This window comes from Pantherophis guttatus, chromosome 11, assembly GCF_059756535.1.
Source record: "Pantherophis guttatus breed Tessera chromosome 11, ASM5975653v1, whole genome shotgun sequence".
In the NCBI taxonomy this organism is placed as follows: Eukaryota; Metazoa; Chordata; class Lepidosauria; order Squamata; family Colubridae; genus Pantherophis; species Pantherophis guttatus.
Window position 1 is genome coordinate 7,995,048 of NC_142073.1, and position 7,802 is coordinate 8,002,849.

The 7,802-nt window shown below is 45.9% G+C and overlaps 1 pseudogene across 1 annotated transcript; it reads right to left on the bottom strand.

The window, feature by feature from the left end:
• Positions 1–2,984: 2,984 nt before the first annotated feature.
• Positions 2,985–7,570, bottom strand: LOC148112269 (uncharacterized; annotated as a pseudogene). Its single transcript, XR_015729648.1, has 2 exons — positions 6,773–7,570; positions 2,985–6,356 (listed from the first exon to the last, which is right to left on the bottom strand). The product of XR_015729648.1 is annotated as an uncharacterized LOC148112269 (transcript).
• Positions 7,571–7,802: the final 232 nt, after the last annotated feature.

Below are 7,802 nucleotides of genomic sequence, written 5' to 3' on the forward strand. Positions count from 1 at the left end.
GATGCCGCGGTCAGAAAAAAAGCTGCTCTGGAGCAAAAATTTTTTTTTGACTTAAATGTAAAAGCGGATGCTAGGATGAGTTTCGGGGTGGAATTCCATGCTTAAAAATGTTATTATCTGCTGTTTTTAAAAATCGAGTGTTTTTGGTGCCCGAGGAAGAAAACGCGTGATGCCGCGGTCAGAAAAAAAGCTGCTCTGGACCAAAAAAATTTTTTTGACTTAAAGGTAAAAGCGGATGCTAGGATGAGTTTCGGGGTGGAATTCCATGCTTAAAAATGTTATTATTTGCTGTTTTTAAAAATCGAGTGTTTTTGGTGCCCGAGGAAGAAAACGCGTGATGCCACGGTCAGAAAAAAAGCTGCTCTGGAGCAAAAATTTTTTTTTGACTTAAATGTAAAAGCGGATGCTAGGATGAGTTTCGGGGTGGAATTCCATGCTTAAAAATGTTATTATCTGCTGTTTTTAAAAATCGAGTGTTTTTGGTGCCCGAGGAAGAAAACGCGTGATGCCGCGGTCAGAAAAAAAGCTGCTCTGGAGCAAAAAAAATTTTCTGACTTAAATGTAAAAACCAATACTGGGATGAGTTTCGGGGTGGAATTCCATGCTTAAAAATGTTATTATTTGCTGTTTTTAAAAATCGAGTGTTTTTGGTGCCCGAGGAAGAAAACGCGTGATGCCGCGGTCAGAAAAAAAGCTGCTCTGGAGCAAAAAAAATTTTCTGACTTAAATGTAAAAACCAATACTGGGATGAGTTTCGGGGTGGAATTCCATGCTTAAAAATGTTATTATTTGCTGTTTTTAAAAATCGAGTGTTTTTGGTGCCCGAGGAAGAAAACGCGTGATGCCGCGGTCAGAAAAAAAGCTGCTGAGGAGCAAAAAAATTTTTTTGGCTTAAATGTAAAAACCAATACTGGGATGAGTTTCGGGGTGGAATTCCATGCTTAAAAATGTTATTATTTGCTGTTTTTAAAAATCGAGTGTTTTTGGTGCCCGAGGAAGAAAACGCGTGATGCCGCGGTCAGAAAAAAAGCTGCTCTGGAGCAAAAAATTTTTTTTGACTTAAATGTAAAAGCGGATGCTAGGATGAGTTTCGGGGTGGAATTCCATGCTTAAAAATGTTATTATCTGCTGTTTTTAAAAATCGAGTGTTTTTGGTGCCCGAGGAAGAAAACGCGTGATGCCGCGGTCAGAAAAAAAGCTGCTCTGGAGCAAAAAAATTTTTTTGACTTAAAGGTAAAAGCGGATGCTAGGATGAGTTTCGGGGTGGAATTCCATGCTTAAAAATGTTATTATTTGCTGTTTTTAAAAATCGAGTGTTTTTGGTGCCCGAGGAAGAAAACGCGTGATGCCGCGGTCAGAAAAAAAGCTGCTGAGGAGCAAAAAAATTTTTTTGGCTTAAATGTAAAAACCAATACTGGGATGAGTTTCGGGGTGGAATTCCATGCTTAAAAATGTTATTATTTGCTGTTTTTAAAAATCGAGTGTTTTTGGTGCCCGAGGAAGAAAACGCGTGATGCCGGGGTCAGAAAAAAAGCTGCTCTGGAGCAAAAAATTTTTTTTGACTTAAATGTAAAAGCGGATGCTAGGATGAGTTTCGGGGTGGAATTCCATGCTTAAAAATGTTATTATTTGCTGTTTTTAAAAATCGAGTGTTTTTGGTGCCCGAGGAAGAAAACGCGTGATGCCGGGGTCAGAAAAAAAGCTGCTCTGGAGCAAAAAATTTTTTTTGACTTACATGTAAAAGCGGATGCTAGGATGAGTTTCGGGGTGGAATTCCATGCTTAAAAATGTTATTATTTGCTGTTTTTAAAAATGGAGTGTTTTTGGTGCCCGAGGAAGAAAACGCGTGATGCCGGGGTCAGAAAAAAAGCTGCTCTGGAGCAAAAAATTTTTTTTGACTTAAATGTAAAAGCGGATGCTAGGATGAGTTTCGGGGTGGAATTCCATGCTTAAAAATGTTATTATCTGCTGTTTTTAAAAATCGAGTGTTTTTGGTGCCCGAGGAAGAAAACGCGTGATGCCGCGGTCAGAAAAAAAGCTGCTCTGGAGCAAAAAATTTTTTTTGACTTAAATGTAAAAGCGGATGCTAGGATGAGTTTCGGGGTGGAATTCCATGCTTAAAAATGTTATTATCTGCTGTTTTTAAAAATCGAGTGTTTTTGGTGCCCGAGGAAGAAAACGCGTGATGCCGGGGTCAGAAAAAAAGCTGCTGAGGAGCAAAAAAATTTTTTTGGCTTAAATGTAAAAACCAATACTGGGATGAGTTTCGGGGTGGAATTCCATGCTTAAAAATGTTATTATTTGCTGTTTTTAAAAATCGAGTGTTTTTGGTGCCCGAGGAAGAAAACGCGTGATGCCGGGGTCAGAAAAAAAGCTGCTCTGGAGCAAAAATTTTTTTTTGACTTAAATGTAAAAGCGGATGCTAGGATGAGTTTCGGGGTGGAATTCCATGCTTAAAAATGTTATTATTTGCTGTTTTTAAAAATCGAGTGTTTTTGGTGCCCGAGGAAGAAAACGCGTGATGCCACGGTCAGAAAAAAAGCTGCTCTGGAGCAAAAAAAATTTTCTGACTTAAATGTAAAAACCAATGCTAGGATGAGTTTCGGGGTGGAATTCCATGCTTAAAAATGTTATTATTTGCTGTTTTTAAAAATGGAGTGTTTTTGGTGCCCGAGGAAGAAAACGCGTGATGCCGGGGTCAGAAAAAAAGCTGCTCTGGAGCAAAAAATTTTTTTTGACTTAAATGTAAAAGCGGATGCTAGGATGAGTTTCGGGGTGGAATTCCATGCTTAAAAATGTTATTATCTGCTGTTTTTAAAAATTGAGTGTTTTTGGTGCCCGAGGAAGAAAACGCGTGATGCCGCGGTCAGAAAAAAAGCTGCTCTGGAGCAAAAAATTTTTTTTGACTTAAATGTAAAAGCGGATGGTAGAAATGAAGCGGGATTTACTAATCCCAAATTAGTCAGGAGACAAGACCACGGAGATCCAGAGAAAACAGGCTTTATTGAATATTGCTAGCAATAGGCCCAGTGCAGTAACCTGACAAATACTGAGCCCCGAGCAACGCCCTGAGGCAGGTTTTATAGGTTTCATGATCATAGCATACTTTCAGTTCCTCAATATGCATACATACAGATAGGTAAACTGGAAAAGTACAAATACAGAAGTAACCTGGAAAAGTACAAAAGCAGAAGTATATGGGTATACAATACGTGCCAGTTACACAATTACAATGGTTACAACATTATAGTTACGACAGATTGCTACAAATGTCAAATTCCCTTCTAGGAGTACAGATGTAGGAGAAAGGGCAATACATTTATAGATGTGCTATAAATGATATAAAAGCAAGGCCTTTAAGATACATACTGTTAGGATACACCATATGAGGGGCTCTCCTTCATTCCCCCCTGTTGAGACTTTGCCAAGTAATACAATTACTGCAAAGTTTCATTTTCGATGTTACTTTCCTCGATAAGTTTCTGGTATTCCCACCAGGCCATGGCTCGGGCCGTGGCCCTTTTCTCAACCAATAAGGACAACGTGCTGGTACCAATGTAGGGGTCGTATTTCCTCCCAACCATGTCCAAATGTCATCCTCCGCGGGGAAGCGTTTGCCCTGGTCAAGAGGCGAAAGGGGACCCTCCAAGTCCAAGCTCCCCTTCCCCCCTGTTCCTAGCAAAACGCGATAAAGGTAAAGAGAGTTAATAATGATACTGAGTAGCAAAAGCACAATAACAACCCAAATGGAAGGCAAAAGGCCACGGCAAATACAAGGCGTCTCACGAATGCGCTGAGCTGGATCCATTTAAGACCAATGATAGGAATATGTAAGAGGTGGTTGACTAAGGGCTGTGAGAACCGTAGGAGTTGCCGTTAGGGTAGAGACCCGTTGGCCAGAGGAATTGGAATAGAAGAATCCCTCAAGAACTTGTTCGATAACAACTATGTCACAAATAAGGGCACAGTCAATACACAAAACACAATCAATACAATGGGAACAGCAGCAGGAATCGCAGGGGCAGGGGCAAAACCAGCACATGAAATCAAGGAGATGACGAGGAGACCTGCCTCCCAGAGCGCAGGGTAAAGCGAGGAGCGTTGCCCGTGCGATGGGTATTAGCCTCCGGAGTAATACCTGCAGGGGGTTCCTCTTCGGCTCCCGTTCGTAGAGGGACAGCTTCCGGAGTGTCACCAGAAGGGGCAGCCACAGGTGCAGCGCGTGGACCTGATTAACCACATCCCAGGCCATGTGGCCTGGGAGGAAAACACGAGAATCGGGCAAGACCCACCAACCCCCCTGTAGGGAAGCATCGAGTTCACGGGCTTGGGCAAGTTCAGATGCACTATAATGAGGCTGCATAGAGTCTGGGGGATCCCATAAGGCGAGGCAGTGCGCCTGCGGTTTGAAAGGTCGCAACGCTGCATGGCGAGCCTCCTGGTCAGCCTTATGGTTACCCAGTTGTGTGTCCGAGGGTGATTTCTGATGGCCCCGACAGTGCATGACAGCCACCTTGCGAGGGGCCCAAACACTGTCCAGCAGGCGGAGGATTTGTGGACCATACTTGATGTCCTTTCCCCCTGCTGTAATAAGTCCCCTCTCTTTATACAATGCCCCGTGGACTTGAACAGTTAAAAAAGCATACTTTGAATCTGTGTAAATGTTAACATTCAGATTTTTAGAAAGCTCAAGGGCTCTAGTTAAAGCATGGAGCTCCGCCAACTGTGCACTAGTACCAGGAGGGAGGGGTTCGGCTTCCCAGACATCAATTAGGGTAACAACAGCATATCCAGCCTTGCGAACCCCATCCAGGAGGAAACTAGTGCCGTCGGTGTACAGTGCATAGTCAGGACGGGGAAGTGGGACATCTGACATATCAGGGCGGCTGGCATATGTTTCCCCAATAGTCTGAATACAATCGTGGGCCGTATCAAGATCAGGTTCAGGAAGGAGAGTTGCCGGATTCAAAGAAGTAGATTGCTTTAAAACAATCATGGGGTTGTGAGTGATAAGGCCTTGGTATTTGAGCATCCTGGGATTTGTTAACCACAAATGGCCTTTTGTTTCCAAGACAGCCTTCAAGGCGCGAGGGGTTTGTATTTCGAGCTCTTGTCCAAAGGTTAGCTTGCAAGACTCTTGAGTAAGAAGAGCCGTGCCAGCAACAGCCTTGAGACAGGCAGGCCAACCCCTCGCAACAGGATCCAGTTGCTTGGAAAGATAGGCTACAGGGCGATGCCAGGTTCCTAACCTTTGGGTGAGAACCCCAACAGCAACATTTTGTTTAGTATCCACAAATAACTGAAAAGGTTTGTCTAAGTCTGGCAAGCCCAAACTGGGGGCTTGCATCAGAGCATGTTTTAAACTTGAGAAACTTTTCTGTTCCTCTTTTCGCCAGAGGAGCGGCTCTCGGTCACTGCCTCTGGTAGCCTCATATAGGGGTTTTGCAAGGAGGCTAAAGTTAGGAATCCAAATACGGCAAAACCCAGCAGCCCCCAGAAACCCCCGGAGATCCTTTTTAGTCCGTGGGGTGGGGAGGCGGCAAATAGCTTCCTTTCTTTCATGACCCAAGGTGCGTTTTCCAGGCTCAATATCATAGCCCAAGTATCTAACTTTTTGCAAGACCAATTGTGCCTTTTTCCGAGAAGCCTTATAGCCCAGTCGCTGTAGAAGGTGTAGGAGATCATAAGTGTTTTGCCAGCATATGTCCTTTGTCTGGCCAGTGACCAGCAGGTCATCAACATACTGCAACAAGACCTCCGGCTTGGGAAGGTGTAAGGCTTCCAAGTCAGCCGCGAGGGCATTTCCAAACAAAGTGGGGGAGTTCTTAAACCCTTGAGGCAACCTGGTCCACGTATACTGCTGTTTACGACCAGTAGCCGGATTTTCCCACTCAAAAGCAAAAAAGATGCTGACTCTTTTTATGGACTGGGATGGTAAAGAATGCATCCTTAAGGTCTATGACCGAAAACCATGACGCAGTCTGGGGAATCAAGCCCAGAATAACGTACGGATTTGGGACCAAAGGATGAATGGTCACGGTAGCGGCATTTACTGGCTTTAAATTTTGAGCCCTTAATTTACTCAACAAGTCTCGCCCCATAAGGGGAAGAGGGCACTCCGGCATGTAAACAAATTGATGAGTTATCGTTTTACCCCCCGTGTGACAAATTAGGGGGTTGAGGAATGGGCGTTTGATTGGCTGGCCCGTGGCCCCCTGGACTGTGATGGTATGCGAGGAGGGCTGGGCCAAGGGTTTGGTTATGACGGATCGGGTAGCCCCTGTGTCGACAAGGAAGGAAATAGGCTTGCCTCCAATATTGAGACTGACCATAGGTTCAGGGAGGCGGGCCGAACCCGGTCCGTTTCACTCCCAGCCCTCGACTTCGGCCAGACCAATGAGGGGGGTGTTGGACGCCCCTCGTCCCCTCCCTCGAAAGGGTCTGCCTCGTCCACCTCGGCCGTCTCGGGCATAACCTCCCCGATTTCCTTCCTTGGCACGTTCCAGTTCTTTTTCAGGGCATTCTCCCCTCCAGTGGCCAAAACGCTTGCATAAGGCACACTGATTTGGGGTCCAGGGGTCCCCCTGACCCCCGGCTCCGATTCCGCCCCAGGGGTCCCCCTGACCCCTCAAGCCTCTGCCCATTCTTGGCCCATCGCGGGCCACAGGCCCGCCCATCAAAGCTGCAGCAAGCAGTTCTGCTTTCTTATGCATTTTTTTGCTCCTGCTTCTGTTCCTCAATTTTATCCCTGTTCGCAAAAAAACTTCCTTGCCACTTCCATCAGTTCACTCATTAATTTCCCAAGAGCTCCCTCCAATTTCTGCAATTTTCGCCGTATGTCAGGGGCTGATTGAGAAATGAAGGCCATTGCCAACATGCGAGCATTTTCAGGCTGAGTAGGGTCTATGGGGGTGTACATTCGGTAAGCATCTAACAGTCGGGCATAGAAGGCTTCCGGGGCTTCACTAGCACCTTGGATCACCAAAGAAGGTTTTGACATGTTGGTAGTGGGTTTCCCCGCCACCTGGATTGCCTGCACCACAAGGCGCTGGCAATCCTGAAGGGACCTAAGATCCTCGATCTTATAAGGGTCCCATCTTGGATCCTCAGAGGGAAAATTTCTAGCCACCCAGCGTTCAATAGTCATATCCCGGGCTGGCATAGTTCCTTTTAAGATTTTAAGGGCGGCATTCCTAATCTTTTCCCTCTCTTCCAGATTGAAGATGGTACTCATCAACTGCTGCAGATCCCTCCAAGTTGGATTGTGGGTATCTACAATAGTTTTAATCAAATCAGTAACCTCTGCTGGTTTGTTACAAAACGGACCATAATGCATTTTCCAGTTCAAAAGGTCCGAGGAGGTAAATGGGACGTGTTGAAACACAGAGACAATTACGGGCTCCCTGTTTGGTTCAACGACGGACTGATCTACCCTCCTGAGAGGGCTCAGGATCAGCTTCCTCACTCTGCCTGGTATTCTTTGAGCGAGTTCGATCAGCTATGGGGCCTTCCTGTTCCCCAAGGGGCAACTTCTGTCCCCCCACTGCTCCTTCTAATTCATCAGAGGAGGGGGTGAGCTGTTCGCTTTTCTGGGTTTGTCGCTCCTTTGGGCGGGCCCCCTTGTCCGCTCCATCCAAACTGGTTTGGGCGGAGCGGTCAGCTGGGCTTGGTACCCCCGGTGAGTCGGGGATGCCCAAGTCATCGAGGGCTCTCAGGAAGGTATCAGCTCCTTCCCCTGCACTGCTAGAAACTGAGGTGCTTGCCCTAAAGCCTATTTGTCCCTCCCCCCGAGGGAGATATGG